The following is a 19,163-nucleotide window of genomic DNA, read 5'->3' as shown; positions in this document are numbered from 1 at the left end:
GAGGCTTCCGGTGGATCTGTCGGATTAAGCCGGTGGTTGCACCGATGACAGGGATGTGAGCGCCGCGGTAGCCGTGAGGCCTGTGGACTTGAACGACAATGGTACTTGCGAGACTGCCTTTGCGGTGGACTCGGGTCAGTTGGTGCTGAGAGATGATCCACAAACGCCTGGCTGGACAAAAGACGTTCAACGATTTAGCTGCTACTCGGTCGTCTAATTATTGTGTGTTGGCCTTTTAGTGCTGTGGCAAGTCTGTCCATAGTGTGGTTGCTGAATTTGTAATTGGATGTTGCAGGATACCGGTTGGCAGAGCACCCCTGGAGCGGCCGCGGTGCGACGACAGGGTGTGCGGAAGAACTTCAGGGAATTTGCTGAAGAAAGAACAGATATAGTACTTGTTCTGATAGTTGGTAGTTCGTTCGACTCACTAGGAGAAGCATATGGTTATTACAACCTGTACTTGTAGGAAATTCGCTTTTGTGTGAGGTATGTGAAGAGCCGGCTGAACGTCGATCGAACCAAGTGTATGCAGGAAATTGTCTGTGGCTGCTTGGTGAGGCAAACTCAGAATTAGATTATAGGGTAACACCATGCCACCTGCTGAAACAATTAGATTATAGCTTGATGAACTGCACTTCATGGTTATATTTTGAATTATACTTGGCACACTGGTACTACCCAGGGAAGCATGACAAATGGTGCAAAGTTGTCTATGGAGTGGAGGTATTTGAAAATGGAGCAGAGATTACATGCGAGTGGTAATTTCGAGCATGCTTGTGTGCTCTACTGCCATGCTGGTAATGTACTATGCCTGCAGAATCAGCTGCGTTTTTTTGTCATAAGATGACACATTATGAATAACTGACAATTATCTGTGCTGCTAGGACCTCGATTTCCTGGGCTTCACCAAGATAACAAAGAAGCACATTCTAAAAAGATGAACCAAGGGTGCAATAGATGTGCTGCCAGATCATTTGGCAAACCTGCAGAAGGACCAGATTTTGCTTAACTCTATCAAATTTCGCCATTCGAATTTGTACACACACGTTATGGAGGTTGTAATACTTGGGGACCCAAACACAACATCATACAAGGCAGCAATAGAGCTCATTAAGGCAGCAATGCGGAAGCTGACGCTTCTGCAGTATATGCCGGCAAACAGGACATAGAAGTACAGCTTGTCCTCGGGGTGACCTCCTTCTGAAACCAAGGAAGGAATCCAAATGCTCAAACATGTGCAGCAACCTGCAAAGTTGTATCTCTGCCTGGGCGAGGCTTTCCACCTTCGGTTTGGATGTTTTCTGTGGATCAACTTGAAAATTTTCCTGTTGGGCGAGGGCTCAGTAACCGTGTATGCAATAGCCGAATATTGTTGTCTAGTGTAGCAACCGTGTATTTGTATGTAACAGTACCGTGCTGCTGTATTTGGTTGTGCTGTATCTATGGAACCCGATTAAGGGGAAGTTTTTTCCGTGAGTCTGCACATTTAAATTGTTTTAGAGAAGCACTCATGTATGGGTAAACGGATGAGTGGACACAAATCACTCTCCCACATATATTGATGCGCAGGTTGTTTTATTCACAACTACGCTGTTTTCAGTTTGCCTGGAACATGGATTAGCAAGGTGCCCATCTCTGTTCCAAACTTTCAATCAGTCTTAACTTGTGCGCGTCCTCGAAGGGTGACGGATGCGTTTCTTCAGAAACTCATGTACTGACGGCGGTTCAGAAAGTTTCAGCCGGGAGTAGTAATGTGTTGTGTCTGTTTGATTTTCGCAGTACTAGATTTTTGTTTTTTTTGTTTTTTTGAATAAAAGAGGGTTCTTCTCTTTGTTCAGTTGGGGAAATCGGTCACCAGGGATATGTGACCGTGGACGGAGCTGGCTAACAGAACGAATGCTCACTGTGGGACCCCCTTGTGCTCGCGTGCAAACGTCGTTACCCGTACCGTTTCCCTGGAAATCGTTACCTCAAGTATTGGTACAGGTCCTGCGCTGAACGGCCGTCCGCTATGGGCGTGGGTCCGGCCGTAACTGACATGCATGGCAAAATAATCTATACACACGACTGTACCTGCAGCGGCCCATATCACGATGCGGAGGTACGTCCATCGATTCCAAGAGCAGGCGAGCTCGTCCGCTCCTATGCATTTTCGGCCTTTATATAATTACTTTGCAGTATTGTAAGATAAATTTATGTTTAGTCATTAGTTGCTGAAATGCCTATCATATCCTTGAGTGTTACGCTGATGATTGCAGTTCAAATCACATATATTTTCCTTTCGCTGCTTGATGAATTCCTTAAATGGAAATTCTCTTGATGAACTTTGAATCCGAGTAGTATCTAAGGTCATTGTTCTTCTCTATTGGTCATGTGCATAAATTGTGTTTCAAATGTAGCCTTGTGTGCCTATCTGAAGTATATATCTTTTCATTTCAGCACCGAATGCATAACAGCAGGAAATCGTCGCAATAGTTTTGTCATTTCTGGAAGAGCCCTGCTGTGCTTAGCTAGTTCAGTTGTAAACTCGAAAAAATAGCCGGAACCTATTATGTTTCTTGTCAGGTTTTAAGTCTTGTCATGTCTTAGTTCGTTCTGCTTGGTCTGACAAGGAATTGATTTTACTCATGATGATTTCTAGAAAGTATATTTTCTTCCGCGTGAACTGTGTTATGGTAATATTCAGTACTGGACCGCGGTTCTCTTGACAACGTGCCACGTAACAGTTGAAAATGGGAGAGAACTAAATGGAAGCTGAGACCAAACCGGCTTAATGTGTAACTCCATTGACACTTTTGCACTAGAGGATAAATAAATACCAAACCAGCTTAATGTGTAACTCCATTGGCACTTTTCTGTATGTCTACGCACGTCGCGGTTCACCATTGGAATTGTCATTGGTTTCTGACTTACTATGCTCGCAGGTACTGGCGCTGGTGATGGACATGGTGGAGATGAGGTGCTGAACAATACTATATGAGATGGTTGTCTGATGAGACATGTTAGTATGATGCGATGACTGATAAGGTGACGTAACATTATCGCCTGGAGGTGTCCATGGGGATATCTATAGTATTTTAGTATTTATTGGTGCATGGGCTTTGACTGATGATTATTTGTTATGAAAGTATGAACTCCCTTTGTAAGTCGTAAGGAATCCACTACTGTGCCTAAGTAATTGAGAAAAGTAATTCAGAATCCTAGTCAGTACAGTTTCCGTTAGCACACTATAGTACGTTATAACTGATATTCAGTCTGAGTCGGATGTTGCTTTTGTTTTATATCCAGTCAATTTCTCAACTTGATCACGAGTAGATGTTGAGTTTGCTGGTGGTGTGGCCAGTGAGGATCCATTCCCATCTGAAAATTGATCCGTTGTGGTATGTACTCCAAGTGTGAAGTACACTTGCAGGAATGAACTGTTTGAATTGTTAGCTCCCATTATTACTTCGGTAACCTCCGTAGAGACAGTAAGAAAATGGGCAGTTTGGCACCATGAGTCTGTCCCTTGTACTGCTTTCAGTGGTTCGTTTGCTTATGTACAGTCGACGAATTGGTGGGTTGCTCATGCTAGTTTCAGAGGCTAGTTTCTCTATCTGCCTACTTACTAGTAGCATGTAGCAGTGATGGTCTGGCTTCTATTGTAGACTGAACCTATATATGTAGATGGCCTCGTGCGAGTGATCTGATCTGGTTCATCTTGCGCTTCTTCCTGTCCACAAGATGACGATGTATACTGCTGCTGCAGATGTTTGGACTGTAGAATACACGCTGCTGCTATGAGCGGCAATGGCCACCAATGGCGGCGGTCCGTATATATATACTGCTGGTGCAGATGTCCTGGCTGGTCTCGTTTTTTTAGGAGACTGGGACAAGGTGATGGAGGGAGGTCCGTGGACTTTTGGTGGCCGTCCTGTTTTGATGGTGCCGTATGATGGTTTCTCAAAGCCATCGACGATAGATCTGAGTCACTTCAAAATCTGGATACAGATCCATGATGCACTGGATGATTTTGCCCCCTTGTGAAATCATTGGCAAGCAAGGTTGGTGAGTTCTATTGTTTGTAAGACCGTGGAATTCATTTTTTTTTTCAACCTGGTGAAGTCATACTAGGCATTGGAAATCAGCTCAAAAACCATGCCTTGGTTGTGAAGGAGAAGAAACGGAAGATTCTTAGAAGTTTTTGAACGTCTCCCAGATCGGTGCGCTGTTTATGGTATGATTGGGCACCTTTACACAGAACATGGCGATGGAGTACGTCCCTCCTCGGCTCTAATCTTTAAAGATTAGCATGCAACTTGGAGTCTGGGTGGGGTGGCCATGATGCAAACCGAAGCGCGGCGGGAGATGAAGAACGTCGTGGTGCATCAATGGAATTTTTTTAATTTTTACTTTAGAAAAGAAGGATTACTCCGGTCTCTGCATCAGAGTGATGCATGCAGACCTTTTATTAAACAAAGTATTCGAAAAGTCTATGATTCAAAGCAAGCTCGCTCGGAGCTGAAAAAGTGCAAAATGAAGTAAAATATGCCATAGCCGGTGTAAACAGGACTAGATGACTAAACACATATTCTATTACTGGACCGCCATCCAAACCGGTTCATCGATATCCCAAGCTATCATCTTTCATCGGGTAGATCCAGTAACCAAAGGCTCCCTAGTTTCCACAGGAGTGACTAACGGCCACGTATAGATCCAAACATTGCATCAATGATTTTTTTAGAAAAGGAGGATTACCCCGGGCCTCTGCATCATGCATCAGTGATGCATGCAGTCTTTTTATTAAACAGAGTATCTGAAAAGTCTATGATTCTAAACAAGCTCGCTCTGAGCTGAAAAAGTGAAAAACGAAGTAAAATATGCCACAACCGGGCAAAAACATGACTAGATGACTAAACACCTATTCTACTACTGGACTGTCATCCAAACCGGTTGTACACATCCCGAACTACCATCTTCCATCGGGTTGACCCAGTAACCAAAGGCTCCCTGGCTTCCACAGGAGTGAGTAACGAACACGTACGGATCCAAGCAGTGACCCTATAGATAACCTGCAAAAAATGTATACGAGTTTGTCTGTTAAAAACTATATCATTTCTACAGTTCCATATAGCCCAAAGTAATGTACATACTCCTATCCGAATACGTCTCGCAATATTTGTCTCTACTCCATTTAGTCACATCCCAAATAATGTGTGAATACTATTTGGAGGGGTGATATTAAAGGCTATATGAACTGAACACCATCATAGTTTGGCCAGCGGCAGACTAAGGCATAGCCTAGTGGTGGGAAGGGGCTGATGCCTTTCCACCCACCCAGGTTCAAGGCATGGTACTTGCAATTTGGGTTTGTTGCACCAATTATACTGTAGGGGTTCCCTTACAGTCCTTCTGTAAAAAAATAGTTTGGCCAGCGGACAATCGAGAAAGAGGTGTTTGATGGTTTCATCTTGATCACAAAAGCTACACCTTTGACTACCCTCCCAATTACGGTTTGCCAAGTTATCCTTAGTCAGAACTACCTCCTTGTGAACAAACCACATGAAGACTTTGATTCTTAACGGGACCTTGTCCTTTCAAATATGTATTGATTTGGGAATCAGACTAGAATCAATTAGGTCCAAGTACATAGATTTCACCGGGAAGATGCCATTCATAGTTAATCCCCAGTGAATACTATCAGCTTCATCAAAGAGGTGAACACCCATCAACCCACGCGTCCCATCGATCTCCTACCAAAGATCTCTGGAATTGGATATTTAAAGGGTTGGACTGTAATATTGTAGCAACATAAGCCTCCTTTACGCTGTACGATGTTATAGAGAGACGGATATTGTGTGGCTAAGGGCGTCTCCCCTAACCATGTATCCTCTCAGAATCTCGTCGGGTTACCGTTTCCAATAATGAATTTAGTTCTATGAAAGAAGGTTACTTTCGTTCTCATCAACCCCTTCCAAAGAGGTGAATCATTGAGTCTAACGGTAACCTAGGCCAAGGTCTTAGATTGTAGATACTTATTACGTAAAATTTGTACCCACGTGCCTTCGATCTCAATAGAAGAAAGTCTGTACAGCCATTTACTGAGCAGACATCTATTCTTTCCATCAATGGATAAGGGTAATGAACAGAAGGATATGAATATTGAACCAGGCAAGGCCAGCCATCAACAGACACACGCCCCTGCTACGAGCGACAATGACCACTAATGCGAGCAGCGATGTCGATACTATGAGGGCTCACAATGGTGTTGTGAGGCTGATGTCAAAGTGTGAAAGCGACAGAGGCTGCAAGGTGGGAGGCGACGATTGTTACCTCTTGAGCATGCGTTGGTTTTCCCTTGAAGAGGAAAGGGTGATGCAGCAAAGTAGCGTAAGTATTTCCCTCAGTTTTTGAGAACCAAGGTATCAATCCAGTAGGAGGCCACACGCAAGTCCCTCATACCTACACAAACAAATAAGAACCTTGCAACCAACGCGATAAAGGGGTTGTCAAGCCCTTCACGGCCACTTGCAAAAGTAAGATCTGATAGAGATGATAAGATAATATTTTTTGGTATTTTTATGATAAAGATTGAAAGTAACGATTGCAAAGTAAAAATAGATTGGAAACTTATATGATGGAAAATAGACCCGGGGGCCATAGGTTTCACTAGTGGCTTCTCTCAAGATAGCATAAGTATTACAGTGGGTGAACAAATTACTGTCGAGCAATTGATAGAAAAGTGCATAGTTATGAGAATATCTAGGCATGATCATGTATATAGGCATCATGTCCGCGACAAGTAGACCGAAACGATTCTGCATCTACTACTATTACTCCACACATCGACCGCTATCCAGCATGCATCTAGAGTATTAAGTTCATTAGCACAGAGTAACACATTAGGCAAGATGACATGATGTAGAGGGATAAACTCAAGCAATATTATATAAACCCCATCTTTTATCCTTGATGGCAACAATAGAATACGTGTCGTTTCCCCTTCTGTCACTGGGATCGAGCAACGCAAGATTGAACCCAAAGCTAAGCACTTCTCCCATTGCAAGAAAGATCAATCTAGTAGGCCAAACCAAACTGATAATTCGAAGAGACTTGCAAAGATAACAAATCATACATAAAAGAATTCAGAGGAGATTCAAATATTGTTCATAGATAATCTTGATCAACAACCCACAATTCATCGGATCTTGACAAACACACCACAAAAAGAGTTACATCGAATAGATCTCCAAGAAGATCGAGGAGAACTTTGTATTGAGATCCAAAGAGAGAGAAGAAGCCATCTAGCTAATAACTATGGACCCGAAGGTCTGTGGTAAACTACTCACACATCATCGGAGAGGCTATGGTGTTGATGTAGAAGCCCTCCGTGATCGATTCCCCATCCGGCGGAGCGCCGGAAAAGGCCCCAAGATGGGATCTCACGGGTACAGAAGGTTGCGGCGGTGGAAATAGGGTTTCGTGGTGCTCCTGGTTGGTTTCAGGGTATATGGGTATATATAGGAGGAAGAAGTAGGTCGGTTGAGCTGCGAGGGGCCCACGAGGGTGGGGGCGCGCCCAGGGGGGCAGGCGCGCCTCCCTGCCTCGTGGCCTCCTCGTTGATTTCTTGACGTCCACTCCAAGTCCTCTGGATCACGTTTGTTCCAAAAATCACTCTCCCGAAGGTTTCATTCCGTTTGGACTCCGTTTGATATTCCTTTTCTGCGAAATGCTGAAACAGGCATAAAAAACAGCAATTTGCACTGGGCCTTGGGTTAGTAGGTTAGTCCCACAAATAATATAAAAGTGTATAATAAAGCCCATTAAACATCCAAAACAGATAATATAATAGCATGGAACAATAAAAAATTATAGATACGTTGGAGACGTATCAAGCATCCCCAAGCTTAATTCCTGTTCGTCCTCGAGTAGGTAAATGATAAAAACAGAATTTTTGATGTGGAATGCTACCTAGCATATTCTTCAATGTAATTTTCTTTATTGTGGCATGAATGTTCATATCCGAAAGATTCAAGATAAAAGTTTAATATTGACTTAAAAATAATAATACTTCAAGCATACTAACTAAGCAATCATGTCTTCTCAAAATAACATGGCCAAAGAAAGTTCATCCCTACAAAATCATATAGTTTGGTCATGCTCCATTTTCGTCACACAAGAATGCTCTCATCATGCACAACCCCGATGACGAGCCAAGCAATTGTTTCATACTTTAGTAATCTCAAACTTTTTTCAACTTCCACGCAATACATGAGCGTGAGCCATGGGTATAGCACTATGGGTGGAATAGAATATAATGATGGGGGTTATGTGGAGAAGACAAAAAAGGAGAAAGTCTCACATTGACGTGGCTAATCAACGGGCTAGGGAGATGCCCATCAATTGATGTCAATGTAGAGTAGGGATTGCCATGCAACGGATGCACTAGAGCTATAAATGTATGAAAGCTCAACAAAAGAAACTAAGTGGGTGTGCATCCAACTTGCTTGCTCACGAAGACCTAGGGCATTTGAGGAAGCCCACTGTTGAAATATACAAGCCAAGTTCTATAATGAAAAATTCCCACTAGTATATGAAAGTGACAAAACAAGAGACTCTCTATCATAAAGATCATGGTGCTACTTTGAAGCACAAGTGTGGAAAAAGGATAGTAGCATTGTCCCCTTTTTTCCTCTTTTTTTTTCTTTTTTTGGGACTTCCCTTTTTTTATTTGGCCTTTCTCTTTTTTTGGGACAATGCTCTATTAATGATGATCATCACACTTCTATTTATTTACAACTCAATGATTACAACTCGATACTAGAATAAAATATGACTCTATATGAATGCCTCCGGCGGTGTACCGGGATGGGCAATGAATCAAGAGTGATATGTATGAAATAATATGCATGGTGGCTTTGCCACAAATATGATGTCAACTACATGATCATGCAAGGCAATATGACAATGATGAAGCGCGTCATAATAAACGGAACGGTGGAAAGTTGCATGGCAATATATCTCGGAATGACTATGGAAATGCCATAATAGGTAGGTATGGTGGCTGTTTTGAGGAAGATATAAGGAGGTTTATGTATGATAGAGCGTATCGTATCACGGGGTTTGGATGCACCTGCGAAGTTTGCACCAACTCTCAAGGTGAGAAAGGGCAATGCACGGTACCGAATAGGCTAGCAATGATGGAAGGTTGAGAGTGCGTATAATCCATGGACTCAACATTAGTCATAAAGAACTCACATACTTATTGCAAAAATCTACAAGTCATCAAAAACCAAGCACTACGCGCATGCTCCTAGGGGGATAGATTGGTAGGAAAAGACCATCGCTCGTCCCCGACCGCCACTCATAAGGATGACAATCAAAGAACACATCATGTTTCAAATTTGTTGCACAACGTTTACCATACGTGCATTCTACGGGACTTGCAAACTTCAACACAAGTATTTCTCAAATTCACAACTACTCAACTAGCACAACTTTAATATCACTATCTCCATATCTCAAAACTATCATCAAGTATCAAACTTCTCTTAGTATTCAACGCACTTAATAGAAAGTTTTTATTATATCCATCTTGGATGCCTATCATATTAGGACTAATTTTATAGCCAAAGCAAATTACCATGATGTTCTAAAGGACTCTCAAAATAACACTCCCTCCGTTCCAAATTAGTTGATTTGAATTTATCTAAATATAGATGTATCTATACTTGTTTAGTGTCTAGATACATCCGTGTCTAGATAAATATGGGTCAAGTAATTTGGAACAGAGGGAGTACAAGTGAAGCATGAGAGATCAATAATTTCTATAATATAAAACCACCACCGTGCTCTAAAAGATATAAGTGAAGCACTAGAGCGAAATTATCTAGCTCAAAAGATATAAGTGAAGCACATAGAGTATTCTAATAAATTCCGATTAATTTGTGTCTCTCCCTAAAGGTGTGTACAGCAAGGATGATTGTAATGAACTAAAAAGCAAAGACTCAAATCACACAAGACGCTCCAAGCAAAACACATATCATGTGGTGAATAAAAATATAGCTCCAAGTAAAGTTACCGATGGACGAAGACAAAAGAGGGGATGCTTTCCGGGGAATCCCCAAGCTTAGGCTTTTTGGTTGTCCTTTGATTTTACCTTGGGGTGCCTTGGGCATCCCCAAGCTTAGGCTTTTGCCACTCCTTGTTCCATAATCCATCAAATCTTTACCCAAAACTTGAAAACTTCACAACACAAAACTTAACAGAAAATCTCATGAGCTCCGTAAGCGAAACAAAACAAAACAACACTTCAAGGTACTGTAATGAACTCATTATTTATTTATATTGGTGTTAAAACTACTGTATTCCAACTTATCTATGGTTCATAACCTCCGATACTTAGCCATAGATTCATCAAAATAAGCAAACAACACACGAAAAACAGAACAGTCTGTAGTAATCTGTATCAAACGCATACTTATGGAACTCCAAAAATTGTAAAATAAATTGCTGGACGTGAGTAATTTATCTATTAATCATCTTCAAAAAGAATCAACTAAATAGCACTCTCCAGTAAAAAGTTGTAGCTAATCTCGTGAGCGCTAAAGTTTCTGTTTTTTACAGCAAGATCAAAAAGACTTCACCCAAGTCTTCCCAAAGGTTCTACTTGGCACAAACACTAATTAAAACATGAAAAAACATCTAACCAGAGGCTAGATGAAAGGTTTATTACTAAACAGAACCAAAAATCAATAAACAAAAATAAAATTGGGTTGCCTCCCAACAAGTGCTATCGTTTAACGCCCCTAGCTAGGCATTGAGATTTCGATGATGCTCACATGAAAGACAAGAATTGAAGCGCAAAGAGAGCATCATGAAACACGTGAAAAACATATCTAAGTATAGCATACTTCCTATTCATAGGCATCTTATAGGCAAACAAATTATCATAGCAAGCAAAAACTAGCATATGCAAGGAAGTGGAAAGAAACAATAGCAATCTCAGCATAACGAGAGGTAATTTTGTAACATGAAAGTTTCTACAACCATATTTTCCTATCTCATAATAATTACATGTGGGATCATAAGAAAATTCAATAAAATAGCTATCACATAAAATATTTTCAACACGATCCACATGCATGCAAAGTTGACACTCTTCCAAAATAGTGGGATTAACATTAACTAAAGTCATGACCTCTCCAAACCCACTTTTATCAAAAATACCATAACATTGAACATTCTCCAAATATGTGGGATCTAAAGTTGACACTCTTCCAAACCCACTTTCAATATTATTGCAAACACTATTATCAATCTCATATTCATCATGGGGCTTAAATAAATTTTCAAGATCATAAGAAGAATCACCCCAATCATGATCATTGCAACAAGTAGTAGACATATCAAAACTAGCATCCCCAAGCTTAGGGTTTTGCATATTATTAGCACAATTGGTATCAAGAGAATTTATAATAACATCATTGCAATCATGCTTTTCATCGAAGGAACTATCAAATATGGGCACAATAGCAACGATCTCATGTTTAACATAAGGAACTATAGCAAATTCGCCTTCAAAAATATTGGCGTCATGGCCACAAGAATAGCAAGCATCATGTTCATCAAGGGAAATTTCAATCAAATCATCGGAATCATCATTATCTATAGATTCATGCATATCATTATTTTCTTCCAAAGCAACGGTCATTCTTTCAATAAATTCTTTGACATAGACATTATGAGCATAGTTTTCATAGCAATATTTAAGTATGTCGGAATTTTCAGATTTGTGGAAAGTAATATCATACTTTTCAATCAAAGAAGCAATTTCATGAGCACCCTTAAAAACAACAAATTCTTCAATTTGTTCGATATCATAGTAACTATAAACACCCTTTCCATAAGAAGATAAGATTTCATTATCATTAAACTCACATAGGTAGGGAAGGTGTTTTTAGGGTTCTTAGAGCAACAAGTAAAATCATAAATTTCACAAAGATTCCAAGCATAGCATAGCAAACTATTTATTTGATACCATAAGAGCTCCCCCTTTTCAGACAAACGATGATGCACAAAATGAGCATGCTCATGTAAAGATTTCCCATCAACTAGGCTAGTTGGGGTTTCAGCACGAGCGCATAAGGATCGAAGATGATCCAAGTAGAACACTTTAAGTGGATCCATATCAATAGATTTTTAGCAAGCAAAGATGCAAGCAAATAGAAAGCACTTGGAAACACAAGCAAAAAGACATACGGGAAGAAGGCGAAGAAAAAGGCAAAGGTGAAGTGGGGGAGAGGAAAACGAGAGGCAAATGGCAAATAATGTAATGCGAGGGATAAGAGTTTGTGATGGGTACTTGGTATGTCTTGATTTGAGCGTAGATCTCCCCGGCAACGGCGTCAGAAATCCTTCTTGCTACCTCTTGAACATGCGTTGGTTTTCCCTTGAAGAGGAAAGGGTGATGCAACAAAGTAGCATAAGTATTTCCCTCAGTTTTTGAGAACCAAGGTATCAATCCAGTAGGAGGCCACACGCAAGTCCCTCGTACCTACACAAACAAATAAGAACCTTGTAACCAACGCGATAAAGGGGTTGTCAAGCCCTTCACGGCCACTTGCAAAAGTGAGATCCGATAGAGATGATAAGATAATATTTTTGGTATTTTTGTGATAAAGATTGAAAGTAAAGATTGCAAAGTAAAAATAGATTGGAAACTTATATGATGGAAAATAGACCCGGGGGCCATAGGTTTCACTAGTGGCTTCTCTCAAGATAGCATAAGTATTACGGTGGGTGAACAAATTACTGTCGAGCAATTGATAGAAAAGTGCATAGTTATGAGAATATCTAGGCATGATCATGTATATAGGCATCACGTCCGCGACAAGTAGACCGAAACGATTCTGCATCTACTACTATTACTCCACACATCGACCGCTATCCAGCATGCATCTAGAGTATTAAGTTCATAAGAATAGAGTAACGCATTAGGCAAGATGACATGATGTAGAGGGATAAACTCAAGCAATATGTTATAAACCCCATCTTTTATCCTCGATGGCAACAATAGAATATGTGTCGTTTCCCCTTCTGTCACTGGGATCGAGCAATGCAAGATTGAACCCAAAGCTAAGTACTTCTCCCATTGCAAGAAAGATCAATCTAGTAGGCCAAACCAAACTGATAATTCGAAGAGACTTGCAAAGATAACAAATCATACATAAAAGAATTCAGAGGAGATTCAAATATTGTTCATAGATAATCTTGATCATAAACCCACAATTCATCGGATCTCGACAAACACACCGCAAAAAGAGTTACATCGAATAGATCTCCAAGAAGATCGAGGAGAACTTTGTATTGAGATCCAAAGAGAGAGAAGAAGCCATCTAGCTAATAACTATGGACCCGAAGGTCTGTGGTAAACTACTCACACATCATCGGAGAGGCTATGGTGTTGATGTAGAAGCCCTCCATGATCGATTCCCCCTTCGGCGGAGCGCCGGAAAAGGCCCCAAGATGGGATCTCACGGGTACAGAAGGTTGCGGCAGTGGAAATAGGGTTTCGTGGTGCTCCTGGTTGGCTTCGGGGTATATGGGTATATATAGGAGGAAGAAGTAGGTCGGTGGAGCTGCGAGGGGCCCACGAGGGTGGGGGGCGCGCCCAGGGGGGCAGGTGCGCCTCCCTGCCTCGTGGCCTCCTTGTTGCTTTCTTGACATCCACTCCAAGTCCTCTGGATCACGTTTGTTCCAAAAATCACTTTCCCGAAGGTTTCATTCCGTTTGATATTCCTTTTCCGCGAAACACTGAAATAGGCAAAAAACAGCAATTTGCACTGGGCCTTGGGTTAGTAGGTTAGTCCCAAAAATAATATAAAAGTGTATAATAAAGCCCATTAAACATCCAAAACAGATAATATAATAGCATGGAACAATAAAAAATTATAGATACGTTGGAGATGTATCAACGGTGCTACCTATCGTGAGGTCGGAGGGCATCCGCTGCAAGGCCAACACCTGGCACGTTCCGCTTCTGTAAGGCCGGGCTCGATGGCCATGGCCACACGTCAAGTGGCACTGCTGTGGGCGCTGGGGCGGCGGTATGGTGAGTACCGGCAGCATGCTGCGAGTCAATGGGGATGATGTCAACAATGCGAGAGCAGTGAGGGAGATTATTTTTTCCATTTGCTTTTTATTTTTAGCGGGAGATGCGAGCTGGTCGAAGGAACACACACAGGGGAGTTGCCACGGCTTGTGTTGAGGAGAGCCTGAGGCGACCGATCCGTTGTTTGGATCGGGTGTCCGACCCGTGCGCCACATCCGACATACCCATTCACCAATTCCCCGGACCATCCCCTCGCCCATGAGCACAACTCGCCGCCTAGACTACTCTCCCAAACTACCAAATCAACCATTGAGAGGAGCTGCATTGCCAAGCCCCACCATGAGCATGAGCGGGGAGATGTCCCCCCGCTCCTTCCCTCCCCCACCAGGTCGCTGCCGCACCTCTCTGCCGCCTGCCTCTCTGCCAGACGACGACATGCTCTGGAGATTCTCCTCCGCCTCCCCCGGGCCTCCCTCGTCTGCAAGTGTTGGCACAGCCTCATCGTCGATGACCATCACTCCTGTCCGTTTCCTCCAATGCTGGATCGACCAGATCACACCCCCGCGCTCGCTTCTCCATGCCTCCCAACAAGGACAACCGCATCATAGACTGCCGCCATGGGAGTAAAATGCACATAACCACCACTTTACTATCATAGTTTTGGGAAAACCACCACTTTACAAAACATGACACTTTGCATCGCACCGAAATTTTGACAGTGGTAAAAAACACTGATAGAAAATGCAAAGCGCTTTGATGTCGTCACTAATCGACCGGGCCCGTCTGTCAGGCTGAATTGGATGCCACGTAGGAAAAAAACTGCCATATCTTCTTCTTCCTCCTCCTCCTATCTCGTTAAGGCATTTTGTCAAACACCTCGTGTGCAAGTGGGGTGGAGTCAAACACAACGCAAGTCCCGATCCAAATCGAGCTAGCCGACGGAGATTCATGCGGCAGGGTCAGCCAGTGGGTAGCAGCGGCGGCCGGGTCGAAGCCCTAGACCCTCAGCTCGTCGCGCCCGCTCTACTGAGCCATGTGGTGTTGTTGGTCCTGGCTCACGACTAGCCACCATGAGCTCGCAACCGTAACTAGCCACCGTGAAGCTCGCGACCGTGACGACGACGACAACACCACCCACCGGTTATGGAGCACTCCAGCATGTGTGTAGCAGCGAGCAGGGCAACGGGAGACACACGAGAGCGACAGAACCTCGGAACCTGGACGCTGATGGCCAGATGCGAGGTCACGAAGCTTCAATCTTCTCACCGTCTATTGCAAGCTAGCTAGCTTGTCTGCGAGGAAAACAACACAACCGGATGTAAGAGCATCTCCAACAGACGCGCGGTTGTGCGATGCGCTATATATTTTTTATAGTGCCGAAATAGCGTTTTGGCGTGCTGGGCAGGTGTTTTTCTTTATCAGAAGCACAAAAACACGACGCCCGATCCGGCGGTCTTACCTGCAGCAGCCGAGATTTTACAGCGCGTATGAGCGGGCGCACCAAATAAGCAGCGTGCGATGCTGTTTTCCTCCGCACGCTGAACCAACTTTACCATGCGACAATTTTAGCGCGGCTGCTGGGGCGCCCGTTTCAGTCCCGCGTGCGCAATAAAGCGGGTTTTTCCAACGCACCGCTAAGATAGCGCGACGATCTGTTGGAGATGCTCTAAGCTAGCTAGCTTGCACGCAGGATCCCATGTCGCGTCGTCAGGCCATCGCAGCTTGGGTCGGAAGCGGGGCAGAGCACGTGGCGGCCGGCCACCGGCCACCCTCCTGGTGTGGCAATTGAGGGAAAAATTACTGTTCTAACCTATAGTGCTAACAAAACCCCGAGTTGACCTCGTTTCAGAAAAAAATTGAATATAACCTTTCTTGGTGACGCCAACATCACTGGCGTCTGGGTTGCACGGGAGATGCCACGCACCCTGGCGTCTGGCCCCTGGACCGCACGACGCACCTCACCGTTGACCTACTGACGTGGCAAAGGGGCCGACCCTGGCGTCTGGCCCTGGTAAGTGGATAACGGCGCGGGACAGCCCACCCACATCCCCGTCTCATCTTCTTTCTCCCTGGCGGCGCCTCACAAACAGAGAAGGCTCTGTTCGTCGCCCCTCTTCTCCCTCACAGCACCACCCCCCGATCTACTCCATCCTCCGCTCAAACTCATAGATCTGACGCCCCAAGCATCCTTGAGGTATTCTCCCCCATTTCCTCCAATTTGTTTTGGTTTCCCCCTCTCTCTTTGGATGCATTATTTCACATTAGGTGGTGTTACATGAGTAGATGATTTCTTTGTTTTAGGAATATGTTTGTATTTGGTAGATGATTATGTAGGTAGTATAGTTGGATATGCAGGCAAAAACAATTCGGGTTAGTTTATATGTTGTCCACCAATAGACTTAGTTTGATAATTTTTTTGAATTATAGATGATGTATGCATGTGCTAGTAAATTAGTTATATGTTGGCAAGCAAATCTATTTAGGAAAAATATTATATGTGTAAAGTGGTATGACAATGCGGTCGAATATATAGATGGCATAATATTTTTTGCAAAAGAGATGATGAAATTTGATGATTGTGTGTGACATGATTTGTTCAATAGATTGGTATGGGTACTCGTATATGATATGTCTTTACTAGAATTGTCAATAGGAATGCTTTAAGAGATGTTGCATATGAAGAAATTTTGCATAACTTGGAGAAGCAAAATTTACTGTTTGTAATTGTAGTTCATGTTGTGATTTGTTTGGTAGGATGGCGGATGCTGATGGACCTTGGTATGACGGATTAATCGAGGAGTGGGATAAGGAACATTGTGCTCGTGCCATTGAGAACGGAAAGGTAAGAAGCAAGACTTATCAATTTTTGTTGTTTCTCATTTGTGTTCTTGTATTGATCAAAAAATCACTCTATTTGCAGCCTGTAGTTGCTATGCGCATGAGGGGTCATGCCGCTGATGACTTTCCTTATGATGCGCATGTTAGGGAACGTAGTAATTTCAAAAAATTTCCTACGCACACGCAAGATCATGGTGATGCATAGCAATGAGAGGGGAGAGTGTTGTCCACGTACCCTCGTAGACCGACAGCGGAAGCGTTATCACAACGCGGTTGATGCAGTCGTACGTCTTCACGATCCGACCGATCAAGTACCGAACGCACGGTACCTCCGAGTTCAGCACACGTTCAGCTCGATGACGTCCCTCGAACTCCGATCCAGCCGAGTGTTGAGGGAGAGTTTCGTCAGCACGACGGCGTGGTGACGATGATGATGTTCCACCGACGCGGGGCTTCGCCTAAGCTCCGCAACGGTATTATCGAGGTGTAATATGGTGGAGGGGGAAACCGCACACGGCTAAGAGATCTCAAGGATCAATTGTTGTGTCTCTGGGGTGCCCCCCTGCCCCCGTATATAAAGGAGCAAGGGAGGAGGAGGCCGGCCCTAGGAGGGGGCGCACCAAGTGTGGAGTCCTACTAGGACTCCCTAGTCCTAGTAGGATTCCACCTCCCATATGGAATAGGAAAAGAGGAAGGGAAAAAGAGAAGGAAGGAAGGGGGCGCCCCCTTTCCCTAGTCCAATTCGGACCAGACCAAGGGGAGGGGTGCGGCCACCCTCGAGGCCCTTTTCCTTCTTTCCCGTATGGCCCAATAAGGCCCAATACGTATTCCCGTAACTCTCCGGTACTCCGAAAAATACCCGAATCACTCGAAACCTTTCCGAAGTCCGAATATAGTCATCCAATATATCGATCTTTACGTCTCGACCATTTCGAGACTCCTCGTCATATCCCCGATCTCATCCGGGACTCCGAACTCCTTCGGTACATCAAAACTCAATAAAACTGTCATCGTAACGTTAAGCGTGAGGACCCTACGGGTTCGAGAACTATGTAGACATGACCGAGACACGTCTCCGGTCAATAACCAATAGCGGGACCTGGATGCCCATATTGGCTCCCACATATTCTACGAAGATCTTTATCGGTCAGACCGCATAACAACATACGTTGTTCCCTTTGTCATCGGTATGTTACTTGCCCGAGATTTGATCGTCGGTATCTCGATACCTAGTTCAATCTCGTTACTGGCAAGTCTCTTTACTCGTTCCGTAACACATCATCCCGCAACTAACTCATTAGTCACAATGCTTGCAAGGCTTATAGTGATGTGCATTACCGAGTGGGCCCAGAGATACCTCTCCGACAATTGGAGTGACAAATCCTAATCTCGAAATACGCCAACCCAACAAGTACCTTTGGAGACACCTGTAGAGCACCTTTATAATCACCCATTTACGTTGTGACGTTTGGTAGCACACAAAGTGTTCCTCCGGTAAACGGGAGTTGCATAATCTCATAGTCATAGGAACATGTATAAGTCATGAAGAAAGCAATAGCAACATACTAAACGATCGAGTGCTAAGCTAACGGAATGGGTCAAGTCAATCACGTCATTCTCCTAATGAGGTGATCTCGTTAATCAAATGACAACTCATGTCTATGGTTAGGAAACATAACCATCTTTGATTAACGAGCTAGTCAAGTAGAGGCATACTAGTGACTCTGTTTGTCTATGTATTCACACATGTATTATGTTTCCGGTTAATACAATTCTAGCATGAATAATAAACATTTATCATGATATAAGGAAATATATAATACTTTATTATTGCCTCTAGGGCATATTTCCTTCAGTCTCCCACTTGCACTAGAGTCAATAATCTAGTTCACATCGCCATGTGATTTAACACCAATAGTTCACATCACCATGTGATTAATACCCATAGTTCACATCGTCATGTGACCAACACCCAAAGGGTTTACTAGAGTCAATAATCTAGTTCACATTGCTATGTGATTAACACCCAAAGAGTACTAAGGTGTGATCATGTTTTGCTTGTGAGAGAAGTTTAGTCAACGGGTCTGCCACATTCAGAGCCGTATGTATTTTGCAAATATTCTATGTCTACAATGCTCTGCACGGAGCTACTCTAGCTAATTGCTCCCACTTTCAATATGTATCTAGACCGAGACTTAGAGTCATCTAGATTAGTGTCAAAACTTGCATCGAC

At 43.3% G+C, this 19,163-nt stretch overlaps 1 long non-coding RNA gene across 1 annotated transcript; it reads left to right on the top strand.

Annotated features, from left to right (window-relative positions):
* The first annotated feature begins 679 nt into the window (after positions 1-679).
* On the top strand, positions 680-922 carry LOC123075335 (uncharacterized). The gene is made up of 2 exons (XR_006436118.1): positions 680-797; positions 885-922. It is a non-coding gene; the product is annotated as an uncharacterized lncRNA (long non-coding RNA).
* Positions 923-19,163: the final 18,241 nt, after the last annotated feature.

The sequence above is a fragment of the Triticum aestivum genome, chromosome 3D, assembly GCF_018294505.1.
Source record: "Triticum aestivum cultivar Chinese Spring chromosome 3D, IWGSC CS RefSeq v2.1, whole genome shotgun sequence".
Classification (NCBI taxonomy): Eukaryota; Viridiplantae; Streptophyta; class Magnoliopsida; order Poales; family Poaceae; genus Triticum; species Triticum aestivum.
The sequence above is the reverse complement of the archived record's forward strand: the minus strand, read 5'-3'. Positions and strand labels throughout refer to the sequence as shown.